This window comes from Arctopsyche grandis, chromosome 1 (assembly GCF_051622035.1).
Source record: "Arctopsyche grandis isolate Sample6627 chromosome 1, ASM5162203v2, whole genome shotgun sequence".
NCBI classification, from domain to species: domain Eukaryota; kingdom Metazoa; phylum Arthropoda; class Insecta; order Trichoptera; family Hydropsychidae; genus Arctopsyche; species Arctopsyche grandis.
In genome coordinates this window covers 12531-39143 of record NC_135355.1, presented here as the reverse complement: position 1 = coordinate 39143, position 26613 = coordinate 12531, and positions in this window count along the sequence as shown.

The window sequence follows — 26613 nt, the reverse complement described above, 5'->3', positions numbered from 1 at the left end:
TTCTTTGTTTTCGGTGATAGTGAGGCTAGGTTGGGTTAGGTTTAGTGAGGTAAGCGAGTTTTGTGTATATTTTTGCAATGTCGAATTCTTTGATTTCGGTGATGGTTAGGTTAGGTTGGGTTAGTTTTGGTGAGTAAAGCGAGTTTTGTTTAAATTTTAAAATCTCGAATTCTTTGATTTCGGTGATGGTTAGGTTAGGTTGGGTTAGGTTTTGTGAGAAAAGCGGGTTTTGTGTATATTTTTGCATTGTCGAATTCTTTGTTTTCGGTGATAGTAAGGCTAGGTTGGGTTAGGTTTGGTGAGATTAGCGAGTTTTGTGTATATTTTTGCATTGTCGAATTCTTTTATTTCGGTGATAGTGAGGCTAGGTTGGGTTAGGTTTGGTGAGGTAAGCGAGTTTTGTGTTTATTTTTGCAATGTCGAATTCTTTGATTTCGGTGATGGTTAGGTTAGAATGGGTTAGATTTGGTGAGGTAAGCGGGTTTTGTGTTTATTTTTGCGATGTCGAATTCTTTGATTTCGGTGATGGTTAGGTTAGGTTGGGTTAGATTTGGTGAGGTAAGCGGGTTTTGTGTATATTTTTGCGATGTCGAATTCTTTGATTTCGGTGATAGTTAGGCTAGGTCGGGTTAGGTTTGGTGAGGTAAGCGAGTTTTGTGTTTATTTTTAAAATGTCGAATTCTTTGATTTCGGTGATGGTTAGGTTAGGTTGGGTTAGGTTTAGTGAGGTAAGCGAGTTTTGTGTATATTTTTGCAATGTCGAATTCTTTGATTTCGGTGATGGTTAGGTTAGGTTGGGTTAGTTTTGGTGAGTAAAGCGAGTTTTGTTTAAATTTTAAAATCTCGAATTCTTTGATTTCGGTGATGGTTAGGTTAGGTTGGGTTAGGTTTTGTGAGAAAAGCGGGTTTTGTGTATATTTTTGCATTGTCGAATTCTTTGACTTCGGTAATAGTTAGGCTTGGTTGGGTTAGGTTTGGTGAGGTAAGCGAGTTTTGTGTATATTTTTGCATTGTCGAATTCTTTTATTTCGGTGATAGAAGGGCTAGGTTGGGTTAGGTTTGGTGAGGTTAGCGAGTTTTGTGTATATTTTTGCATTGTCGAATTCTTTTATTTCGGTGATAGTGAGGCTAGGTTGGGTTAGGTTTGGTGAGGTAAACGAGTTTTGTGTTTATTTTTAAAATGTCGAATTCTTTGATTTCGGTGATGGTTAGGTTAGGTTGGGTTAGATTTGGTGAGGTAAGCGGGTTTTGTGTATATTTTTGCGATGTCGAATTCTTTGATTTCGGTGATAGTTAGGCTAGGTCGGGTTAGGTTTGGTGAGGTAAGCGAGTTTTGTGTTTATTTTTAAAATGTCGAATTCTTTGATTTTGGTGATGGTTAGGTTAGGTTGGGTTAGGTTTAGTGAGGTAAGCGAGTTTTGTGTATATTTTTGCAATGTCGAATTCTTTGATTTCGGTGACTGTTAGGTTGGGTTGGGTTAGGTTTGGTGAGGTTAGCGAGTTTTGTGAAAATCTTACAATCTCGAACTCTTTGATTTCGGTGACGGTTAGGTTGGAATGGGTTAAGTTTGGTGAGGTTAGCGAGTTTTGTGTATATTTTTGCATTGTCGAATTCTTTGACTTCGGTAATAGTTAGGCTTGGTTGGGTTAGGTTTGGTGAGGTAAGCGAGTTTTGTGTATATTTTTGCGATGTCGAATTCTTTGATTTCGGTGATAGTTAGGCTAGGTCGGGTAAGGTTTGGTGAGGTAAGCGAGTTTTGTGTTTATTTTTAAAATGTCGAATTCTTTGATTTCGGTGATGGTTAGGTTAGGTTGGGTTAGTTTTGGTGAGTAAAGCGAGTTTTGTTTAAATTTTAAAATCTCGAATTCTTTGATTTCGGTGATGGTTAGGTTAGGTTGGGTTAGGTTTTGTGAGAAAAGCGGGTTTTGTGTATATTTTTGCATTGTCGAATTCTTTGTTTTCGGTGATAGTAAGGCTAGGTTGGGTTAGGTTTGGTGAGATTAGCGAGTTTTGTGTATATTTTTGCATTGTCGAATTCTTTTATTTCGGTGATAGTGAGGCTAGGTTGGGTTAGGTTTGGTGAGGTAAGCGAGTTTTGTGTTTATTTTTGCAATGTCGAATTCTTTGATTTCGGTGATGGTTAGGTTAGAATGGGTTAGATTTGGTGAGGTAAGCGGGTTTTGTGTTTATTTTTGCGATGTCGAATTCTTTGATTTCGGTGATAGTTAGGCTAGGTCGGGTTAGGTTTGGTGAGGTAAGCGAGTTTTGTGTTTATTTTTAAAATGTCGAATTCTTTGATTTCGGTGATGGTTAGGTTAGGTTGGGTTAGGTTTAGTGAGGTAAGCGAGTTTTGTGTATATTTTTGCAATGTCGAATTCTTTGATTTCGGTGATGGTTAGGTTAGGTTGGGTTAGTTTTGGTGAGTAAAGCGAGTTTTGTTTAAATTTTAAAATCTCGAATTCTTTTATTTCGGTGATGGTTAGGTTAGGTTGGGTTAGGTTTTGTGAGAAAAGCGGGTTTTGTGTATATTTTTGCATTGTCGAATTCTTTGTTTTCGGTGATAGTGAGGCTAGGTTGGGTTAGGTTTAGTGAGGTAAGCGAGTTTTGTGTATATTTTTGCAATGTCGAATTCTTTGATTTCGGTGATGGTTACGTTAGGTTGGGTTAGTTTTGGTGAGTAAAGCGAGTTTTGTTTAAATTTTAAAATCTCGAATTCTTTGATTTCGGTGATGGTTAGGTTAGGTTGGGTTAGGTTTTGTGAGAAAAGCGGGTTTTGTGTATATTTTTGCATTGTCGAATTCTTTGTTTTCGGTGATAGTAAGGCTAGGTTGGGTTAGGTTTGGTGAGATTAGCGAGTTTTGTGTATATTTTTGCATTGTCGAATTCTTTTATTTCGGTGATAGTGAGGCTAGGTTGGGTTAGGTTTGGTGAGGTTAGCGAGTTTTGTGTTTATTTTTGCAATGTCGAATTCTTTGATTTCGGTGATGGTTAGGTTAGAATGGGTTAGATTTGGTGAGGTAAGCGGGTTTTGTGTTTATTTTTGCGATGTCGAATTCTTTGATTTCGGTGATGGTTAGGTTAGGTTGGGTTAGATTTGGTGAGGTAAGCGGGTTTTGTGTATATTTTTGCGATGTCGAATTCTTTGATTTCGGTGATAGTTAGGCTAGGTCGGGTTAGGTTTGGTGAGGTAAGCGAGTTTTGTGTTTATTTTTAAAATGTCGAATTCTTTGATTTCGGTGATGGTTAGGTTAGGTTGGGTTAGGTTTAGTGAGGTAAGCGAGTTTTGTGTATATTTTTGCAATGTCGAATTCTTTGATTTCGGTGATGGTTAGGTTAGGTTGGGTTAGTTTTGGTGAGTAAAGCGAGTTTTGTTTAAATTTTAAAATCTCGAATTCTTTGATTTCGGTGATGGTTAGGTTAGGTTGGGTTAGGTTTTGTGAGAAAAGCGGGTTTTGTGTATATTTTTGCATTGTCGAATTCTTTGACTTCGGTAATAGTTAGGCTTGGTTGGGTTAGGTTTGGTGAGGTAAGCGAGTTTTGTGTATATTTTTGCATTGTCGAATTCTTTTATTTCGGTGATAGAAGGGCTAGGTTGGGTTAGGTTTGGTGAGGTTAGCGAGTTTTGTGTATATTTTTGCATTGTCGAATTCTTTTATTTCGGTGATAGTGAGGCTAGGTTGGGTTAGGTTTGGTGAGGTAAACGAGTTTTGTGTTTATTTTTAAATGTCGAATTCTTTGATTTCGGTGATGGTTAGGTTAGGTTGGGTTAGATTTGGTGAGGTAAGCGGGTTTTGTGTATATTTTTGCGATGTCGAATTCTTTGATTTCGGTGATAGTTAGGCTAGGTCGGGTTAGGTTTGGTGAGGTAAGCGAGTTTTGTGTTTATTTTTAAAATGTCGAATTCTTTGATTTTGGTGATGGTTAGGTTAGGTTGGGTTAGGTTTAGTGAGGTAAGCGAGTTTTGTGTATATTTTTGCAATGTCGAATTCTTTGATTTCGGTGACTGTTAGGTTGGGTTGGGTTAGGTTTGGTGAGGTTTAGCGAGTTTTGTGAAAATCTTACAATCTCGAACTCTTTGATTTCGGTGACGGTTAGGTTGGGTTGGGTTAAGTTTGGTGAGGTTAGCGAGTTTTGTGTATATTTTTGCATTGTCGAATTCTTTGACTTCGGTAATAGTTAGGCTTGGTTGGGTTAGGTTTGGTGAGGTAAGCGAGTTTTGTGTATATTTTTGCGATGTCGAATTCTTTGATTTCGGTGATAGTTAGGCTAGGTCGGGTAAGGTTTGGTGAGGTAAGCGAGTTTTGTGTTTATTTTTAAAATGTGAATTCTTTGATTTCGGTGATGGTTAGGTTAGGTTGGGTTAGTTTTGGTGAGTAAAGCGAGTTTTGTTTAAATTTTAAAATCTCGAATTCTTTGATTTCGGTGATGGTTAGGTTAGGTTGGGTTAGGTTTTGTGAGAAAAGCGGGTTTTGTGTATATTTTTGCATTGTCGAATTCTTTGTTTTCGGTGATAGTAAGGCTAGGTTGGGTTAGGTTTGGTGAGATTAGCGAGTTTTGTGTATATTTTTGCATTGTCGAATTCTTTTATTTCGGTGATAGTGAGGCTAGGTTGGGTTAGGTTTGGTGAGGTAAGCGAGTTTTGTGTTTATTTTTGCAATGTCGAATTCTTTGATTTCGGTGATGGTTAGGTTAGAATGGGTTAGATTTGGTGAGGTAAGCGGGTTTTGTGTATATTTTTGCGATGTCGAATTCTTTGATTTCGGTGATAGTTAGGCTAGGTCGGGTTAGGTTTGGTGAGGTAAGCGAGTTTTGTGTTTATTTTTAAAATGTCGAATTCTTTGATTTCGGTGATGGTTAGGTTAGGTTGGGTTAGGTTTAGTGAGGTAAGCGAGTTTTGTGTATATTTTTGCAATGTCGAATTCTTTGATTTCGGTGATAGTTAGGCTAGGTCGGGTTAGGTTTGGTGAGGTAAGCGAGTTTTGTGTATATTTTTGCAATGTCGACTTCTTTGATTTCGGTGATGGTTAGGTTAGGTTGGGTTAGTTTTGGTGAGTAAAGCGAGTTTTGTTTTAATTTTAAAATCTCGAATTCTTTGATTTCGGTGATGGTTAGGTTAGGTTGGGTTAGGTTTTGTGAGAAAAGCGGGTTTTGTGTATATTTTTGCATTGTCGAATTCTTTGTTTTCGGTGATAGTAAGGCTAGGTTGGGTTAGGTTTGGTGAGGTTAGCGAGTTTTGTGTTTATTTTTGCAATGTCGAATTCTTTGATTTCGGTGATGGTTAGGTTAGGTTGGGTTAGATTTGGTGAGGTAAGCGGGTTTTGTGTATATTTTTGCGATGTCGAATTCTTTGATTTCGGTGATAGTTAGGCTAGGTCGGGTTAGGTTTGGTGAGGTAAGCGAGTTTTGTGTTTATTTTTAAAATGTCGAATTCTTTGATTTCGGTGATGGTTAGGTTAGGTTGGGTTAGGTTTAGTGAGGTAAGCGAGTTTTGTGTATATTTTTGCAATGTCGAATTCTTTGATTTCGGTGATGGTTAGGTTAGGTTGGGTTAGTTTTGGTGAGTAAAGCGAGTTTTGTTTAAATTTTAAAATCTCGAATTCTTTGATTTCGGTGATGGTTAGGTTAGGTTGGGTTAGGTTTTGTGAGAAAAGCGGGTTTTGTGTATATTTTTGCATTGTCGAATTCTTTGTTTTCGGTGATAGTAAGGCTAGGTTGGGTTAGGTTTGGTGAGGTTAGCGAGTTTTGTGTATATTTTTGCATTGTCGAATTCTTTTATTTCGGTGATAGTGAGGCTAGGTTGGGTTAGGTTTGGTGAGGTTAGCGAGTTTTGTGTTTATTTTTGCAATGTCGAATTCTTTGATTTCGGTGATGGTTAGGTTAGGTTGGGTTAGATTTGGTGAGAAAAGCGGGTTTTGTGTATATTTTTGCGATGTCGAATTCTTTGATTTCGGTGATAGTTAGGCTAGGTCGGGTTAGGTTTGGTGAGGTAAGCGAGTTTTGTGTTTATTTTTAAAATGTCAAATTCTTTGATTTCGGTGATGGTTAGGTTAGGTTGGGTTAGGTTTAGTGAGGTAAGCGAGTTTTGTTTTAATTTTAAAATCTCGAATTCTTTGATTTCGGTGATGGTTAGGTTAGGTTGGGTTAGTTTGGTGAGTAAAGCGAGTTTTGTTTAAATTTTAAAATCTCGAATTCTTTGATTTCGGTGATGGTTAGGTTAGGTTGGGTTAGGTTTTGTGAGAAAAGCGGGTTTTGTGTATATTTTTGCATTGTCGAATTCTTTGTTTTCGGTGATAGTGAGGCTAGGTTGGGTTAGGTTTGGTGAGGTTAGCGAGTTTTGTGAAAATCTTACAATCTCGAACTCTTTGATTTCGGTGACGGTTAGGTTGGGTTGGGTTAAGTTTGGTGAGGTTAGCGAGTTTTGTGTATATTTTTGCATTGTCGAATTCTTTGACTTCGGTAATAGTTAGGCTTGGTTGGGTTAGGTTTGGTGAGGTAAGCGAGTTTTGTGTATATTTTTGCGATGTCGAATTCTTTGATTTCGGTGATAGTTAGGCTAGGTCGGGTAAGGTTTGGTGAGGTAAGCGAGTTTTGTGTTTATTTTTAAAATGTCGAATTCTTTGATTTCGGTGATGGTTAGGTTAGGTTGGGTTAGGTTTAGTGAGGTAAGCGAGTTTTGTGTATATTTTTGCAATGTCGAATTCTTTGATTTCGGTGATGGTTAGGTTAGGTTGGGTTAGTTTTGGTGAGTAAAGCGAGTTTTGTTTAAATTTTAAAATCTCGAATTCTTTGATTTCGGTGATGGTTAGGTTAGGTTGGGTTAGGTTTTGTGAGAAAAGCGGGTTTTGTGTATATTTTTGCATTGTCGAATTCTTTGTTTTCGGTGATAGTAAGGCTAGGTTGGGTTAGGTTTGGTGAGATTAGCGAGTTTTGTGTATATTTTTGCATTGTCGAATTCTTTTATTTCGGTGATAGTGAGGCTAGGTTGGGTTAGGTTTGGTGAGGTTAGCGAGTTTTGTGTTTATTTTTGCAATGTCGAATTCTTTGATTTCGGTGATGGTTAGGTTAGAATGGGTTAGATTTGGTGAGGTAAGCGGGTTTTGTGTTTATTTTTGCGATGTCGAATTCTTTGATTTCGGTGATGGTTAGGTTAGGTTGGGTTAGATTTGGTGAGGTAAGCGGATTTTGTGTATATTTTTGCGATGTCGAATTCTTTGATTTCGGTGATAGTTAGGCTAGGTCGGGTTAGGTTTGGTGAGGTAAGCGAGTTTTGTGTTTATTTTTAAAATGTCGAATTCTTTGATTTCGGTGATGGTAAGGTTAGGTTGGGTTAGGTTTAGTGAGGTAAGCGAGTTTTGTGTATATTTTTGCAATGTCGAATTCTTTGATTTCGGTGATGGTTAGGTTAGGTTGGGTTAGTTTTGGTGAGTAAAGCGAGTTTTGTTTAAATTTTAAAATCTCGAATTCTTTGATTTCGGTGATGGTTAGGTTAGGTTGGGTTAGGTTTTGTGAGAAAAGCGGGTTTTGTGTATATTTTTGCATTGTCGAATTCTTTGACTTCGGTAATAGTTAGGCTTGGTTGGGTTAGGTTTGGTGAGGTAAGCGAGTTTTGTGTATATTTTTGCATTGTCGAATTCTTTTATTTCGGTGATAGAAGGGCTAGGTTGGGTTAGGTTTGGTGAGGTTAGCGAGTTTTGTGTATATTTTTGCATTGTCGAATTCTTTTATTTCGGTGATAGTGAGGCTAGGTTGGGTTAGGTTTGGTGAGGTAAACGAGTTTTGTGTTTATTTTTAAAATGTCGAATTCTTTGATTTCGGTGATGGTTAGGTTAGGTTGGGTTAGATTTGGTGAGGTAAGCGGGTTTTGTGTATATTTTTGCGATGTCGAATTCTTTGATTTCGGTGATAGTTAGGCTAGGTCGGGTTAGGTTTGGTGAGGTAAGCGAGTTTTGTGTTTATTTTTAAAATGTCGAATTCTTTGATTTTGGTGATGGTTAGGTTAGGTTGGGTTAGGTTTAGTGAGGTAAGCAAGTTTTGTGTATATTTTTGCAATGTCGAATTCTTTGATTTCGGTGACTGTTAGGTTGGGTTGGGTAAGGTTTGGTGAGGTTAGCGAGTTTTGTGAAAATCTTACAATCTCGAACTCTTTGATTTCGGTGACGGTTAGGTTGGGTTGGGTTAAGTTTGGTGAGGTTAGCGAGTTTTGTGTATATTTTTGCATTGTCGAATTCTTTGACTTCGGTAATAGTTAGGCTTGGTTGGGTTAGGTTTGGTGAGGTAAGCGAGTTTTGTGTATATTTTTGCGATGTCGAATTCTTTGATTTCGGTGATAGTTAGGCTAGGTCGGGTAAGGTTTGGTGAGGTAAGCGAGTTTTGTGTTTATTTTTAAAATGTCGAATTCTTTGATTTCGGTGATGGTTAGGTTAGGTTGGGTTAGTTTTGGTGAGTAAAGCGAGTTTTGTTTAAATTTTAAAATCTCGAATTCTTTGATTTCGGTGATGGTTAGGTTAGGTTGGGTTAGGTTTTGTGAGAAAAGCGGGTTTTGTGTATATTTTTGCATTGTCGAATTCTTTGTTTTCGGTGATAGTAAGGCTAGGTTGGGTTAGGTTTGGTGAGATTAGCGAGTTTTGTGTATATTTTTGCATTGTCGAATTCTTTTATTTCGGTGATAGTGAGGCTAGGTTGGGTTAGGTTTGGTGAGGTAAGCGAGTTTTGTGTTTATTTTTGCAATGTCGAATTCTTTGATTTCGGTGATGGTTAGGTTAGAATGGGTTAGATTTGGTGAGGTAAGCGGGTTTTGTGTTTATTTTTGCGATGTCGAATTCTTTGATTTCGGTGATAGTTAGGCTAGGTCGGGTTAGGTTTGGTGATGTAAGCGAGTTTTGTGTTTATTTTTAAAATGTCGAATTCTTTAATTTCGGTGATGGTTAGGTTAGGTTGGGTTAGGTTTAGTGAGGTAAGCGAGTTTTGTGTATATTTTTGCAATGTCGACTTCTTTGATTTCGGTGATGGTTAGGTTAGGTTGGGTTAGTTTTGGTGAGTAAAGCAAGTTTTGTTTTAATTTTAAAATCTCGAATTCTTTGATTTCGGTGATGGTTAGGTTAGGTTGGGTTAGGTTTTGTGAGAAAAGCGGGTTTTGTGTATATTTTTGCATTGTCGAATTCTTTGTTTTCGGTGATAGTAAGGCTAGGTTGGGTTAGGTTTGGTGAGATTAGCGAGTTTTGTGTATATTTTTGCATTGTCGAATTCTTTTCTTTCGGTGATAGTGAGGCTAGGTTGGGTTAGGTTTGGTGAGGTTAGCGAGTTTTGTGTTTATTTTTGCAATGTCGAATTCTTTGATTTCGGTGATGGTTAGGTTAGGTTGGGTTAGATTTGGTGAGGTAAGCGGGTTTTGTGTATATTTTTGCGAAATCGAATTCTTTGATTTCGGTGATAGTTAGGCTAGGTCGGGTTAGGTTTGGTGAGGTAAGCGAGTTTTGTGTTTATTTTTAAAATGTCGAATTCTTTGATTTCGGTGATGGTTAGGTTAGGTTGGGTTAGGTTTAGTGAGGTAAGCGAGTTTTGTGTATATTTTTGCAATGTCGAATTCTTTGATTTCGGTGATAGTTAGGCTAGGTCGGGTTAGGTTTGGTGAGGTAAGCGAGTTTTGTGTATATTTTTGCAATGTCGACTTCTTTGATTTCGGTGATGGTTAGGTTAGGTTGGGTTAGTTTTGGTGAGTAAAGCGAGTTTTGTTTTAATTTTAAAATCTCGAATTCTTTGATTTCGGTGATGGTTAGGTTAGGTTGGGTTAGGTTTTGTGAGAAAAGCGGGTTTTGTGTATATTTTTGCATTGTCGAATTCTTTGTTTTCGGTGATAGTAAGGCTAGGTTGGGTTAGGTTTGGTGAGGTTAGCGAGTTTTGTGTTTATTTTTGCAATGTCGAATTCTTTGATTTCGGTGATGGTTAGGTTAGGTTGGGTTAGATTTGGTGAGGTAAGCGGGTTTTGTGTATATTTTTGCGATGTCGAATTCTTTGATTTCGGTGATAGTTAGGCTAGGTCGGGTTAGGTTTGGTGAGGTAAGCGAGTTTTGTGTTTATTTTTAAAATGTCGAATTCTTTGATTTCGGTGATGGTTAGGTTAGGTTGGGTTAGGTTTAGTGAGGTAAGCGAGTTTTGTGTATATTTTTGCAATGTCGAATTCTTTGATTTCGGTGATGGTTAGGTTAGGTTGGGTTAGTTTTGGTGAGTAAAGCGAGTTTTGTTTAAATTTTAAAATCTCGAATTCTTTGATTTCGGTGATGGTTAGGTTAGGTTGGGTTAGGTTTTGTGAGAAAAGCGGGTTTTGTGTATATTTTTGCATTGTCGAATTCTTTGTTTTCGGTGATAGTAAGGCTAGGTTGGGTTAGGTTTGGTGAGGTTAGCGAGTTTTGTGTATATTTTTGCATTGTCGAATTCTTTTATTTCGGTGATAGTGAGGCTAGGTTGGGTTAGGTTTGGTGAGGTTAGCGAGTTTTGTGTTTATTTTTGCAATGTCGAATTCTTTGATTTCGGTGATGGTTAGGTTAGGTTGGGTTAGATTTGGTGAGGTAAGCGGGTTTTGTGTATATTTTTGCGATGTCGAATTCTTTGATTTCGGTGATAGTTAGGCTAGGTCGGGTTAGGTTTGGTGAGGTAAGCGAGTTTTGTGTTTATTTTTAAAATGTCGAATTCTTTGATTTCGGTGATGGTTAGGTTAGGTTGGGTTAGGTTTAGTGAGGTAAGCGAGTTTTGTGTATATTTTTGCAATGTCGAATTCTTTGATTTCGGTGATGGTTAGGTTAGGTTGGGTTAGTTTTGGTGAGTAAAGCGAGTTTTGTTTAAATTTTAAAATCTCGAATTCTTTGATTTCGGTGATGGTTAGGTTAGGTTGGGTTAGGTTTTGTGAGAAAAGCGGGTTTTGTGTATATTTTTGCATTGTCGAATTCTTTGTTTTCGGTGATAGTGAGGCTAGGTTGGGTTAGGTTTGGTGAGGTTAGCGAGTTTTGTGAAAATCTTACAATCTCGAACTCTTTGATTTCGGTGACGGATAGGTTGGGTTGGGTTAAGTTTGGTGAGGTTAGCGAGTTTTGTGTATATTTTTGCATTGTCGAATTCTTTGACTTCGGTAATAGTTAGGCTTGGTCGGGTTAGGTTTGGTGAGGTAAGCGAGTTTTGTGTATATTTTTGCGATGTCGAATTCTTTGATTTCGGTGATAGTTAGGCTAGGTCGGGTAAGGTTTGGTGAGGTAAGCGAGTTTTGTGTTTATTTTTAAAATGTCGAATTCTTTGATTTCGGTGATGGTTAGGTTAGGTTGGGTTAGGTTAAGTGAGGTAAGCGAGTTTTGTGTATATTTTTGCAATGTCGAATTCTTTGATTTCGGTGATGTTTAGGTTAGGTTGGGTTAGTTTTGGTGAGTAAAGCGAGTTTTGTTTAAATTTTAAAATCTCGAATTCTTTGATTTCGGTGATGGTTAGGTTAGGTTGGGTTAGATTTTGTGAGAAAAGCGGGTTTTGTGTATATTTTTGCATTGTCGAATTCTTTGTTTTCGGTGATAGTAAGGCTAAGTTGGGTTAGGTTTGGTGAGGTTAGCGAGTTTTGTGTATATTTTTGCATTGTCGAATTCTTTTCTTTCGGTGATAGTGAGGCTAGGTTGGGTTAGGTTTGGTGAGGTTAGCGAGTTTTGTGTTTATTTTTGCAATGTCGAATTCTTTGATTTCGGTGATGGTTAGGTTAGGTTGGGTTAGATTTGGTGAGGTAAGCGGGTTTTGTGTTTATTTTTGCGATGTCGAATTCTTTGATTTCGGTGATAGTAAGGCTAGGTTGGGTTAGGTTTGGTGAGGTTAGCGAGTTTTGTGTATATTTTTGCATTGTCGAATTCTTTTATTTCGGTGATAGTGAGGCTAGGTTGGGTTAGGTTTGGTGAGGTTAGCGAGTTTTGTGTTTATTTTTGCAATGTCGAATTCTTTGATTTCGGTGATGGTTAGGTTAGGTTGGGTTAGATTTGGTGAGGTAAGCGAGTTTTGTGTTTATTTTTAAAATGTCGAATTCTTTGATTTCGGTGATGGTTAGGTTAGGTTGGGTTAGGTTTAGTGAGGTAAGCGAGTTTTGTGTATATTTTTGCAATGTCGAATTCTTTGATTTCGGCGATGGTTAGGTTAGGTTGGGTTAGTTTTGGTGAGTAAAGCGAGTTTTGTTTAAATTTTAAAATCTCGAATTCTTTGATTTCGGTGATGGTTAGGTTAGGTTGGGTTAGGTTTTGTGAGAAAAGCGGGTTTTGTGTATATTTTTGCATTGTCGAATTCTTTGTTTTCGGTGATAGTAAGGCTAGGTTGGGTTAGGTTTGGTGAGGTTAGCGAGTTTTGTGTATATTTTTGCATTGTCAAATTCTTTTATTTCGGTGATAGTGAGGCTAGGTTGGGTTAGGTTTGGTGAGGTTAGCGAGTTTTGTGTTTATTTTTGCAATGTCGAATTCTTTGATTTCGGTGATGGTTAGGTTAGGTTGGGTTAGATTTGGTGAGGTAAGCGGGTTTTGTGTATATTTTTGCGATGTCGAATTCTTTGATTTCGGTGATGGTTAGGTTAGGTTGGGTTAGGTTTAGTGAGGTAAGCGAGTTTTGTGTATATTTTTGCAATGTCGAATTCTTTGATTTCGGTGATGGTTAGGTTAGGTTGGGTTAGTTTTGGTGAGTAAAGCGAGTTTTGTTTAAATTTTAAAATCTCGAATTCTTTGATTTCGGTGATGGTTAGGTTAGGTTGGGTTAGGTTTTGTGAGAAAAGCGGGTTTTGTGTATATTTTTGCATTGTCGAATTCTTTGTTTTCGGTGATAGTAAGGCTAGGTTGGGTTAGGTTTGGTGAGGTTAGCGAGTTTTGTGTAAATCTAAAAAACTCGAGTTCGTTGATTTCGATGATCGTTAAGTCAGGTTGGGTTAGGTTTGGTGAGTGAAGCGAGTTTCGTGTATATTTTTGCAATGTCGAATTCTTTGATTTCGGTGATGGAAAGGCTAGGTTGGGTGAGGGTTGGTTAGGTTAGCGAGTTTTGTGTATATTTTTGCATTGTCGAATTCTTTGTTTTCGGTGATGGTTAGGTTAGGTTGGGTTAGGTTTAGTGAGGTAAGCGAGTTTTGTATATATTTTTGCAATGTCGAATTCTTTGATTTCGGTGACGGTTAGGTTGGGTTGGGTTAGGTTTGGTGAAGTTAGCGAGTTTTGTGTAAATCTTAAAAACTCGAGTTCTTTGATTTCGTTGATCGTTAAGTTAGGTTGGGTGAGGTTTGGTGAGTGAAGCAAATTTCGTGTATATTTTTGCAATGTCGAATTCTTTGATTTCGGTGATGGTTAGGTTAGGTTGGGTTAGGTTTAGTGAGGTAAGCGAGTTTTGTGTATATTTTTGCAATCTCGAATTCTTTGATTTCGGTGATGGTTAGGTTAGGTTGGGTTAGTTTTGGTGAGTAAAGCGAGTTTTGTTTAAATTTCAAAATCTCGAATTCTTTGATTTCGGTGATGGTAAGGTTAGGTTGGCTTAGGTTTTGTGAGAAAAGCGGGTTTTGTGTATATTTTTGCAATGTCGAATTCTTTGATTTCAGTGACGGTTAGGTTGGGTTGGGTTAGGTTTGGTGAGGTTAGCGAGTTTTGTGAAAATCTTACAATCTCGAACTCTTTGATTTCGGCGACGGTTAGGTTGGGTTGGGTTAAGTTTGGTGAGGTTAGCGAGTTTTGTGTATATTTTTGCAATGTCGAATTCTTTGATTTCGGTGACTGTTAGGTTGGGTTGGGTTAGGTTTGGTGAGGTTAGCGAGTTTTGTGAAAATCTTACAATCTCGAACTCTTTGATTTCGGTGACGGTTAGGTTGGGTTGGGTTAAGTTTGGTGAGGTTAGCGAGTTTTGTGTATATTTTTGCAATGTCGAATTCTTTGATTTCGGTGACTGTTAGGTTGGGTTGGGTTAAGTTTGGTGAGGTTAGCGAGTTTTGTGTATATTTTTGCATTGTCGAATTCTTTTATTTCGGTGATAGTAGGGCTAGGTTGGGTTAGGTTTGGTGAGGTTAGCGAGTTTTGTGTATATTTGTGCAATGTCGAATTCTTTGACTTCGGTGATAGTAAGGCTTGGTTGGGTTAGGTTTGGTGAGGTAAGCGAGTTTTGTGTATATTTTTGCGATGTCAAATTCTTTGATTTCGGTGATAGTTAGGCTAGGTTGGGTTAGGTTTGGTGAGGAAAGCGAGTTTTGTGTTTATTTTTAAAATGTCGAATTCTTTGATTTCGGTGATGGTTAGGTTAGGTTGGGTTAGGTTTAGTGAGGTAAGCGAGTTTTGTGTATATTTTTGCAATGTCGAATTCTTTGATTTCGGTGATGGTTAGGTTAGGCTGGGTTAGATTTGGTGAGGTAAGCGGGTTTTGTGTATATTTTTGCAATGTCGAATTCTTTGATTTCGGTGATGGTTAGGTTAGGTTGGGTTAGGTTTGGTGAGGAAAGCGAGTTTTGTGTTTATTTTTAAAATGTCGAATTCTTTGATTTCGGTGATGGTTAGGTTAGGTTGGGTTAGGTTTGGTGAGGTTAGCGAGTTTTGTGTTTATTTTTGCAATGTCAAATTCTTTGATTTCGGTGATGGTTAGGTTAGGTTGGGTTAGATTTGGTGAGGTAAGCGGGTTTTGTGTATATTTTTGCAATGTCGAATTCTTTGATTTCGGTGACGGTTAGGTTGGGTTGGGTTAAGTTTGGTGAGGTTAGCGAGTTTTGTTTAAATTTTATAATCTCGAATTCGTTGATTTCGGTGATGGTTAGGTAAGCTTGGGTTAGGTTTTTTATGGTTAGCGGGTTTTGTGCATATTTTTGCATTGTCGAATTCTTTGATTTCGGTGATAGTAAGGCTAGGTTGGGTTAGGTTTGATGAGGTTAGCGAGTTTTGTGTATATTTTTGCATTGTCGAATTCTGTGATTTCGGTGATGGTGAGGTAAGGTTGGGTTAGGTTTGGTGAGGTACGCGAGTTTTGTGTTTATTTTTAAAATGTCGAATTCTTTGATTTCGGTGATGGTTAGGTTAGGTTGGGTTAGGTTTAGTGAGGTAAGCGAGTTTTGTGTATATTTTTGCTATGTCGAATTCTTTGATTTCGGTGACGGTTAGGTTGGGTTGGGTTAGGTTTGGTGAGGTTAGCGAGTTTTGTGTAAATCTTAAAAACTCGAGTTCTTTGATTTCGTTGATCGTTAAGTTAGGTTGGGTGAGGTTTGGTGAGTGAAGCAAATTTCGTGTATATTTTTGCAATGTCGAATTCTTTGATTTCGGTGATGGTTAGGTTAGGTTGGGTTAGGTTTAGTGAGGTAAGCGAGTTTTGTGTATATTTTTGCAATCTCGAATTCTTTGATTTCGGTGATGGTTAGGTTAGGTTGGGTTAGTTTTGGTGAGTAAAGCGAGTTTTGTTTAAATTTTAAAATCTCGAATTCTTTGATTTCGGTGATGGTTAGGTTAGGTTGGGTTAGGTTTAGTGAGGTAAGCGAGTTTTGTGTATATTTTTGCAATGTCGAATTCTTTGATTTCGGTGACGGTTAGGTTGGGTTGGGTTAGGTTTGGTGAGGTTAGCGAGTTTTGTGTAAATCTAAAAAACTCGAGTTCTTTGATTTCGATGATCGTTAAGTTAGGTTGGGTTAGTTTTGGTGAGTAAAGCGAGTTTTGTTTAAATTTTAAAATCTCGAATTCTTTGATTTCGGTGATGGTTAGGTTAGGTTGGGTTAGGTTTTGTGAGAAAAGCGGGTTTTGTGTATATTTTTGCATTGTCGAATTCTTTGTTTTCGGTGATAGTAAGGCTAGGTTGGGTTAGGTTTGGTGAGGTTAGCGAGTTTTGTGTAAATCTAAAAAACTCGAGTTCGTTGATTTCGATGATCGTTAAGTCAGGTTGGGTTAGGTTTGGTGAGTGAAGCGAGTTTCGTGTATATTTTTGCAATGTCGAATTCTTTGATTTCGGTGATGGAAAGGCTAGGTTGGGTGAGGGTTGGTTAGGTTAGCGAGTTTTGTGTATATTTTTGCATTGTCGAATTCTTTGTTTTCGGTGATGGTTAGGTTAGGTTGGGTTAGGTTTAGTGAGGTAAGCGAGTTTTGTATATATTTTTGCAATGTCGAATTCTTTGATTTCGGTGACGGTTAGGTTGGGTTGGGTTAGGTTTGGTGAAGTTAGCGAGTTTTGTGTAAATCTTAAAAACTCGAGTTCTTTGATTTCGTTGATCGTTAAGTTAGGTTGGGTGAGGTTTGGTGAGTGAAGCAAATTTCGTGTATATTTTTGCAATGTCGAATTCTTTGATTTCGGTGATGGTTAGGTTAGGTTGGGTTAGGTTTAGTGAGGTAAGCGAGTTTTGTGTATATTTTTGCAATCTCGAATTCTTTGATTTCGGTGATGGTAAGGTTAGGTTGGGTTAGTTTTGGTGAGTAAAGCGAGTTTTGTTTAAATTTCAAAATCTCGAATTCTTTGATTTCGGTGATGGTAAGGTTAGGTTGGCTTAGGTTTTGTGAGAAAAGCGGGTTTTGTGTATATTTTTGCAATGTCGAATTCTTTGATTTCAGTGACGGTTAGGTTGGGTTGGGTTAGGTTTGGTGAGGTTAGCGAGTTTTGTGAAAATCTTACAATCTCGAACTCTTTGATTTCGGTGACGGTTAGGTTGGGTTGGGTTAAGTTTGGTGAGGTTAGCGAGTTTTGTGTATATTTTTGCAATGTCGAATTCTTTGATTTCGGTGACTGTTAGGTTGGGTTGGGTTAGGTTTGGTGAGGTTAGCGAGTTTTGTGAAAATCTTACAATCTCGAACTCTTTGATTTCGGTGACGGTTAGGTTGGGTTGGGTTAAGTTTGGTGAGGTTAGCGAGTTTTGTGTATATTTTTGCATTGTCGAATTCTTTTATTTCGGTGATAGTAGGGCTAGGTTGGGTTAGGTTTGGTGAGGTTAGCGAGTTTTGTGTATATTTTTGCAATGTCGAATTCTTTGACTTCGGTGATAGTTAGGCTTGGTTGGGTTAGGTTTGGTGAGGTAAGCGAGTTTTGTGTATATTTTTGCGATGTCAAATTCTTTGATTTCGGTGATAGTTAGGCTAGGTTGGGTTAGGTTTGGTGAGGAAAGCGAGTTTTGTGTTTATTTTTAAAATGTCGAATTCTTTGATTTCGGTGATGGTTAGGTTAGGTTGGGTTAGGTTTAGTGAGGTAAGCGAGTTTTGTGTATATTTTTGCAATGTCGAATTCTTTGATTTCGGTAATGGTTAGGTTAGGCTGGGTTAGATTTGGTGAGGTAAGCGGGTTTTGTGTATATTTTTGCAATGTCGAATTCTTTGATTTCGGTGATGGTTAGGTTAGGTTGGGTTAGGTTTGGTGAGGAAAGCGAGTTTTGTGTTTATTTTTAAAATGTCGAATTCTTTGATTTCGGTGATGGTTAGGTTAGGTTGGGTTAGGTTTGGTGAGGTTAGCGAGTTTTGTGTTTATTTTTGCAATGTCAAATTCTTTGATTTCGGTGATGATTAGGTTAGGTTGGGTTAGATTTGGTGAGGTAAGCGGGTTTTGTGTATATTTTTGCAATGTCGAATTCTTTGATTTCGGTGACGGTTAGGTTGGGTTGGGTTAAGTTTGGTGAGGTTAGCGAGTTTTGTTTAAATTTTATAATCTCGAATTCGTTGATTTCGGTGATGGTTAGGTAAGCTTGGGTTAGGTTTTTTATGGTTAGCGGGTTTTGTGCATATTTTTGCATTGTCGAATTCTTTGATTTCGGTGATAGTAAGGCTAGGTTGGGTTAGGTTTGATGAGGTTAGCGAGTTTTGTGTATATTTTTGCATTGTCGAATTCTGTGATTTCGGTGATGGTGAGGTAAGGTTGGGTTAGGTTTGGTGAGGTACGCGAGTTTTGTGTTTATTTTTAAAATGTCGAATTCTTTGATTTCGGTGATGGTTAGGTTAGGTTGGGTTAGGTTTAGTGAGGTAAGCGAGTTTTGTGTATATTTTTGCTATGTCGAATTCTTTGATTTCGGTGACGGTTAGGTTGGGTTGGGTTAGGTTTGGTGAGGTTAGCGAGTTTTGTGTAAATCTTAAAAACTCGAGTTCTTTGATTTCGTTGATCGTTAAGTTAGGTTGGGTGAGGTTTGGTGAGTGAAGCAAATTTCGTGTATATTTTTGCAATGTCGAATTCTTTGATTTCGGTGATGGTTAGGTTAGGTTGGGTTAGGTTTAGTGAGGTAAGCGAGTTTTGTGTATATTTTTGCAATCTCGAATTCTTTGATTTCGGTGATGGTTAGGTTAGGTTGGGTTAGTTTTGGTGAGTAAAGCGAGTTTTGTTTAAATTTTAAAATCTCGAATTCTTTGATTTCGGTGATGGTTAGGTTAGGTTGGGTTAGGTTTAGTGAGGTAAGCGAGTTTTGTGTATATTTTTGCAATGTCGAATTCTTTGATTTCGGTGACAGTTAGGTTGGGTTGGGTTAGGTTTGGTGAGGTTAGCGAGTTTTGTGTAAATCTAAAAAACTCGAGTTCTTTGATTTCGATGATCGTTAAGTTAGGTTGGGTTAGTTTTGGTGAGTAAAGCGAGTTTTGTTTAAATTTTAAAATCTCGAATTCTTTGATTTCGGTGATGGTTAGGTTAGGTTGGGTTAGGTTTTGTGAGAAAAGCGGGTTTTGTGTATATTTTTGCATTGTCGAATTCTTTGTTTTCGGTGATAGTAAGGCTAGGTTGGGTTAGGTTTGGTGAGGTTAGCGAGTTTTGTGTAAATCTAAAAAACTCGAGTTCGTTGATTTCGATGATCGTTAAGTCAGGTTGGGTTAGGTTTGGTGAGTGAAGCGAGTTTCGTGTATATTTTTGCAATGTCGAATTCTTTGATTTCGGTGATGGAAAGGCTAGGTTGGGTGAGGGTTGGTTAGGTTAGCGAGTTTTGTGTATATTTTTGCATTGTCGAATTCTTTGTTTTCGGTGATGGTTAGGTTAGGTTGGGTTAGGTTTAGTGAGGTAAGCGAGTTTTGTATATATTTTTGCAATGTCGAATTCTTTGATTTCGGTGACGGTTAGGTTGGGTTGGGTTAGGTTTGGTGAAGTTAGCGAGTTTTGTGTAAATCTTAAAAACTCGAGTTCTTTGATTTCGTTGATCGTTAAGTTAGGTTGGGTGAGGTTTGGTGAGTGAAGCAAATTTCGTGTATATTTTTGCAATGTCGAATTCTTTGATTTCGGTGATGGTTAGGTTAGGTTGGGTTAGGTTTAGTGAGGTAAGCGAGTTTTGTGTATATTTTTGCAATCTCGAATTCTTTGATTTCGGTGATGGTTAGGTTAGGTTGGGTTAGTTTTGGTGAGTAAAGCGAGTTTTGTTTAAATTTCAAAATCTCGAATTCTTTGATTTCGGTGATGGTAAGGTTAGGTTGGCTTAGGTTTTGTGAGAAAAGCGGGTTTTGTGTATATTTTTGCAATGTCGAATTCTTTGATTTCAGTGACGGTTAGGTTGGGTTGGGTTAGGTTTGGTGAGGTTAGCGAGTTTTGTGAAAATCTTACAATCTCGAACTCTTTGATTTCGGTGACGGTTAGGTTGGGTTGGGTTAAGTTTGGTGAGGTTAGCGAGTTTTGTGTATATTTTTGCATTGTCGAATTCTTTGACTTCGGTAATAGTTAGGCTTGGTTGGGTTAGGTTTGGTGAGGTAAGCGAGTTTTGTGTATATTTTTGCGATGTCGAATTCTTTGATTTCGGTGATAGTTAGGCTAGGTCGGGTAAGGTTTGGTGAGGTAAGCGAGTTTTGTGTTTATTTTTAAAATGTCGAATTCTTTGATTTCGGTGATGGTTAGGTTAGGTTGGGTTAGGTTTAGTGAGGTAAGCGAGTTTTGTGTATATTTTTGCAATGTCGAATTCTTTGATTTCGGTGATGGTTAGGTTAGGTTGGGTTAGTTTTGGTGAGTAAAGCGAGTTTTGTTTAAATTTTAAAATCTCGAATTCTTTGATTTCGGTGATGGTTAGGTTAGGTTGGGTTAGGTTTTGTGAGAAAAGCGGGTTTTGTGTATATTTTTGCATTGTCGAATTCTTTGTTTTCGGTGATAGTAAGGCTAGGTTGGGTTAGGTTTGGTGAGATTAGCGAGTTTTGTGTATATTTTTGCATTGTCGAATTCTTTTCTTTCGGTGATAGTGAGGCTAGGTTGGGTTAGGTTTGGTGAGGTTAGCGAGTTTTGTGTTTATTTTTGCAATGTCGAATTCTTTGATTTCGGTGATGGTTAGGTTAGGATGGGTTAGATTTGGTAAGGTAAGCGGGTTTTGTGTATATTTTTGCGATGTCGAATTCTTTGATTTCGGTGATAGTTAGGCTAGGTCGGGTTAGGTTTGGTGAGGTAAGCGAGTTTTGTGTTTATTTTTAAAATGTCGAATTCTTTGATTTCGGTGATGGTTAGGTAAGGTTGGGTTAGGTTTAGTGAGGAAAGCGAGTTTTTTGTATATTTTTGCAATGTCGAATTCTTTGATTTCGGTGATGGTTAGGTTAGGTTGGGTTAGTTTTGGTGAGTAAAGCGAGTTTTGTTTAAATTTTAAAATCTCGAATTCTTTGATTTCGGTGATGGTTAGGTTAGGTTGGGTTAGGTTTTGTGAGAAAAGCGGGTTTTGTGTATATTTTTGCATTGTCGAATTCTTTGTTTTCGGTGATAGTAAGGCTAGGTTGGGTTAGGTTTGGTGAGGTTAGCGAGTTTTGTGTATATTTTTGCATTGTCGAATTCTTTTATTTCGGTGATAGTGAGGCTAGGTTGGGTTAGGTTTGGTGAGGTTAGCGAGTTTTGTGTTTATTTTTGCAATGTCGAATTCTTTGATTTCGGTGATGGTTAGGTTAGGTTGGGTTAGATTTGGTGAGGTAAGCGGGTTTTTTGTATATTTTTGCGATGTCGAATTCTTTGATTTCGGTGATAGTTAGGCTAGGTCGGGTTAGGTTTGGTGAGGTAAGCGAGTTTTGTGTTTATTTTTAAAATGTCGAATTCTTTGATTTCGGTGATGGTTAGGTTAGGTTGGGTTAGGTTTAGTGAGGTAAGCGAGTTTTGTGTATATTTTTGCAATGTCAAATTCTTTGATTTCGGTGATGGTTAGGTTAGGTTGGGTTAGTTTTGGTGATTAAAGCGAGTTTTGTTTAAATTTTAAAATCTCAAATTCTTTGATTTCGGTGATGGTTAGGTTAGGTTGGGTTAGGTTTTGTGAGAAAAGCGGGTTTTGTGTATATTTTTGCATTGTCGAATTCTTTGTTTTCGGTGAGAGTGAGGCTAGGTTGGGTTAGGTTTGGTGAGGTTAGCGAGTTTTGTGAAAATCTTACAATCTCGAACTCTTTGATTTCGGTGACGGTTAGGTTGGGTTGGGTTAAGTTTGGTGAGGTTAGCGAGTTTTGTGTATATTTTTGCATTGTCGAATTCTTTGACTTCGGTGATAGTTAGGCTTGTTTGGGTAAGGTTTGGTGAGGTAAGCGAGTTTTGTGTATATTTTTGCATTGTCGAATTCTTTTATTTCGGTGATAGTAAGGCTAGGTTGGGTTAGGTTTGGTGAGGTTAGCGAGTTTTGTGTATATTTTTGCATTGTCGAATTCTTTTATTTCGGTGATAGTGAGGCTAGGTTGGGTTAGGTTTGGTGAGGTAAGCGAGTTTTGTGTTTATTTTTGCAATGTCGAATTCTTTGATTTCGGTGATGGTTAGGTTAGGTTGGGTTAGATTTGGTGAGGTAAGCGGGTTTTGTGTATATTTTTGCAATGTCGAATTCTTTGATTTCGGTGACGGTTAGGTTGGGTTGGGTTAAGTTTGGTGAGGTTAGCGAGTTTTGTGAAAATCTTACAATCTCGAACTCTTTGATTTCGGTGACGGTTAGGTTGGGTTGGGTTAAGTTTGGTGAGGTTAGCGAGTTTTGTGTATATTTTTGCATTGTCGAATTCTTTGACTTCGGTGATAGTTAGGCTTGTTTGGGTAAGGTTTGGTGAGGTAAGCGAGTTTTGTGTATATTTTTGCATTGTCGAATTCTTTTATTTCGGTGATAGTAAGGCTAGGTTGGGTTAGGTTTGGTGAGGTTAGCGAGTTTTGTGTATATTTTTGCATTGTCGAATTCTTTTATTTCGGTGATAGTGAGGCTAGGTTGGGTTAGGTTTGGTGAGGTAAGCGAGTTTTGTGTTTATTTTTGCAATGTCGAATTCTTTGATTTCGGTGATGGTTAGGTTAGGTTGGGTTAGATTTGGTGAGGTAAGCGGGTTTTGTGTATATTTTTGCAATGTCGAATTCTTTGATTTCGGTGACGGTTAGGTTGGGTTGGGTTAAGTTTGGTGAGGTTAGCGAGTTTTGTGAAAATCTTACAATCTCGAACTCTTTGATTTCGGTGACGGTTAGGTTGGGTTGGGTTAAGTTTGGTGAGGTTAGCGAGTTTTGTGTATATTTTTGCATTGTCGAATTCTTTGACTTCGGTGATAGTTAGGCTTGGTTGGGTTAGGTTTGGTGAGGTAAGCGAGTTTTGTGTATATTTTTGCGATGTCGAATTCTTTGATTTCGGTGATAGTTAGGCTAGGTTGGGTTAGGTTTGGTGAGGTTAGCGAGTTTTGTGTTTATTTTTAAAATGTCGAATTCTTTGATTTCGGTGATGGTTAGGTTAGGTTGGGTTAGGTTTAGTGAGGTAAGCGAGTTTTGTGTATATTTTTGCAATGTCGAATTCTTTGATTTCGGTGACGGTTAGGTTGGGTTGGGTTAGGTTTGGTGAGGTTAGCGAGTTTTGTGAAAATCTTACAATCTCGAACTCTTTGATTTCGGTGACGGTTAGGTTGGGTTGGGTAAAGTTTGGTGAGGTTAGCGAGTTTTGTGTATATTTTTGCATTGTCGAATTCTTTGACTTCGGTGATAGTTAGGCTTGGTTGGGTTAGGTTTGGTGAGGTAAGCGAGTTTTGTGTATATTTTTGCATTGTCGAATTCTTTTATTTCGGTGATAGTAGGGCTGGGTTGGGTTAGGATTGGTGAGGTTAGCGAGTTTTGTGTATATTTTTGCGATGTCGAATTCTTTGATTTCGGTGATAGTTAGGCTAGGTTGGGTTAGGTTTGGTGAGGTTAGCGAGTTTTGTGTTTATTTTTAAAATGTCGAATTCTTTGATTTATGTGATGGTTAGGTTAGGTTGGGTTAGGTTTAGTGAGGTAAGCGAGTTTTGTGTATATTTTTGCAATCTCGAATTCTTTGATTTCGGTGATGGTTAGGTTAGGTTGGGTTAGTTTTGGTGAGTAAAGCGAGTTTTGTTTAAATTTTAAAATCTCGAATTCTTTGATTTCGGTGATGGTTAGGTTAGGTTGGGTTAGGTTTTGTGAGAAAAGCGGGTTTTGTGTATATTTTTGCATTGTCGAATTCTTTGTTTTCGGTAATAGTAAGGCTAGGTTGGGTTAGGTTTGGTGAGGTAAGCGAGTTTTGTGTTTATTTTTAAAATGTCGAATTCTTTGATTTCGGTGATGGTTAGGTTAGGTTGGGTTAGGTTTAGTGAGGTAAGCGAGTTTTGTGTATATTTTTGCAATGTCGAATTCTTTGATTTCGGTGATGGTAAGGTTAGGTTGGGTTAGTTTTGGTGAGTAAAGCGAGTTTTGTTTAAATTTTAAAATCTCGAATTCTTTGATTTCGGTGATGGTTAGGTTAGGTTGGGTTAGGTTTTGTGAGAAAAGCGGGTTTTGTGTATATTTTTGCATTGTCGAATTCTTTGTTTTCGGTGATAGTAAGGCTAGGTTGGGTTAGGTTTGGTGAGGTTAGCGAGTTTTGTGTATATTTTTGCATTGTCGAATTCTTTTATTTCGGTGATAGTGAGGCTAGGTTGGGTTAGGTTTGGTGAGGTTAGCGAGTTTTGTGTTTATTTTTGCAATGTCGAATTCTTTGATTTCGGTGATGGTTAGGTTAGGTTGGGTTAGATTTGGTGAGGTAAGCGGGTTTTGTGTATATTTTTGCGATGTCGAATTCTTTGATTTCGGTGATAGTTAGGCTAGGTCGGGTTAGGTTTGGTGAGGTAAGCGAGTTTTGTGTTTATTTTTAAAATGTCGAATTCTTTGATTTCGGTGATGGTTAGGTTAGGTTGGGTTAGGTTTAGTGAGGTAAGCGAGTTTTGTGTATATTTTTGCAATCTCGAACTCTTTGATTTCGGTGACGGTTAGGTTGGGTTGGGTTAAGTTTGGTGAGGTTAGCGAGTTTTGTGTATATTTTTGCATTGTCGAATTCTTTGACTTCGGTGATAGTTAGGCTTGTTTGGGTTAGGTTTGGTGAGGTAAGCGAGTTTTGTGTATATTTTTGCATTGTCGAATTCTTTTATTTCGGTGATAGTAGGGCTAGGTTGGGTTAGGTTTGGTGAGGTTAGCGAGTTTTGTGTATATTTTTGCATTGTCGAATTCTTTTATTTCGGTGATAGTGAGGCTAGGTTGGGTTAGGTTTGGTGAGGTTAGCGAGTTTTGTGTTTATTTTTGCAATGTCGAATTCTTTGATTTCGGTGATGGTTAGGTTAGGTTGGGTTAGATTTGGTGAGGTAAGCGGGTTTTGTGTATATTTTTGCAATGTCGAATTCTTTGATTTCGGTGACGGTTAGGTTGGGTTGGGTTAAGTTTGGTGAGGTTAGCGAGTTTTGTGAAAATCTTACAATCTCGAACTCTTTGATTTCGGTGACGGTTAGGTTGGGTTGGGTTAAGTTTGGTGAGGTTAGCGAGTTTTGTGTATATTTTTGCATTGTCGAATTCTTTGACTTCGGTGATAGTTAGGCTTGGTTGGGTTAGGTTTGGTGAGGTAAGCGAGTTTTGTGTATATTTTTGCGATGTCGAATTCTTTGATTTCGGTGATAGTTAGGCTAGGTTGGGTTAGGTTTGGTGAGGTTAGCGAGTTTTGTGTTTATTTTTAAAATGTCGAATTCTTTGATTTCGGTGATGGTTAGGTTAGGTTGGGTTAGGTTTAGTGAGGTAAGCGAGTATTGTGTATATTTTTGCAATGTCGAATTCTTTGATTTCGGTGACGGTTAGGTTGGGTTGGGTTAGGTTTGGTGAGGTTAGCGAGTTTTGTGAAAATCTTACAATCTCGAACTCTTTGATTTCGGTGACGGTTAGGTTGGGTTGGGTAAAGTTTGGTGAGGTTAGCGAGTTTTGTGTATATTTTTGCATTGTCGAATTCTTTGACTTCGGTGATAGTTAGGCTTGGTTGGGTTAGGTTTGGTGAGGTAAGCGAGTTTTGTGTATATTTTTGCATTGTCGAATTCTTTTATTTCGGTGATAGTAGGGCTGGGTTGGGTTAGGTTTGGTGAGGTTAGCGAGTTTTGTGTATATTTTTGCGATGTCGAATTCTTTGATTTCGGTGATAGTTAGGCTAGGTTGGGTTAGGTTTGGTGAGGTTAGCGAGTTTTGTGTTTATTTTTAAAATGTCGAATTCTTTGATTTATGTGATGGTTAGGTTAGGTTGGGTTAGGTTTAGTGAGGTAAGCGAGTTTTGTGTATATTTTTGCAATCTCGAATTCTTTGATTTCGGTGATGGTTAGGTTAGGTTGGGTTAGTTTTGGTGAGTAAAGCGAGTTTTGTTTAAATTTAAAAATCTCGAATTCTTTGATTTCGGTGATGGTTAGGTTAGGTTGGGTTAGGTTTTGTGAGAAAAGCGGGTTTTGTGTATATTTTTGCATTGTCGAATTCTTTGTTTTCGGTAATAGTAAGGCTAGGTTGGGTTAGGTTTGGTGAGGTTAGCGAGTTTTGTGTATATTTTTGCATTGTCGAATTCTTTTATTTCGGTGATAGTGAGGCTAGGTTAAGTTAGGTTTGGTGAGGTAAGCGAGTTTTGTGTATATTTTTGCGATGTCGAATTCTTTGATTTCGGTGATAGTTAGGCTAGGTTGGGTTAGGTTTGGTGAGGTTAGCGAGTTTTGTGTTTATTTTTAAAATGTCGAATTCTTTGATTTCGGTGATGGTTAGGTTAGGTTGGGTTAGGTTTAGTGAGGTAAGCGAGTTTTGTGTATAGTTTTGCATTGTCGAATTCTTTGATTTCGGTGACGGTTAGGTTGGGTTGGGTTAGGTTTGGTGAGGTTAGCGAGTTTTGTGAAAATCTTACAATCTCGAACTCTTTGATTTCGGTGACGGTTAGGTTGGGTTGGGTTAAGTTTGGTGAGGTTAGCGAGTTTTTTGTATATTTTTGCATTGTCGAATTCTTTGACTTCGGTGATAGTTAGGCTTGGTTGGGTTAGGTTTGGTGAGGTAAGCGAGTTTTGTGTATATTTTTGCATTGTCGAATTCTTTTATTTCGGTGATAGTAGGGCTAGGTTGGGTTAGGTTTGGTGAGGTGAGCGAGTTTTGTGTATATTTTTGCGATGTCGAATTCTTTGATTTCGGTGATAGTTAGGCTAGGTTGGGTTAGGTTTGGTGAGGTTAGCGAGTTTTGTGTATATTTTTGCATTGTCGAATTCTTTTATTTCGGTGATAGTGAGGCTAGGTTGGGTTAGGTTTGGTGAGGTTAGCGAGTTTTGTGTTTATTTTTGCAATGTCGAATTCTTTGATTTCGGTGATGGTTAGGTTAGAATGGGTTAGATTTGGTGAGGTAAGCGGGTTTTGTGTTTATTTTTGCGATGTCGAATTCTTTGATTTCGGTGATAGTTAGGCTAGGTCGGGTTAGGTTTGGTGAGGTAAGCGAGTTTTGTGTTTATTTT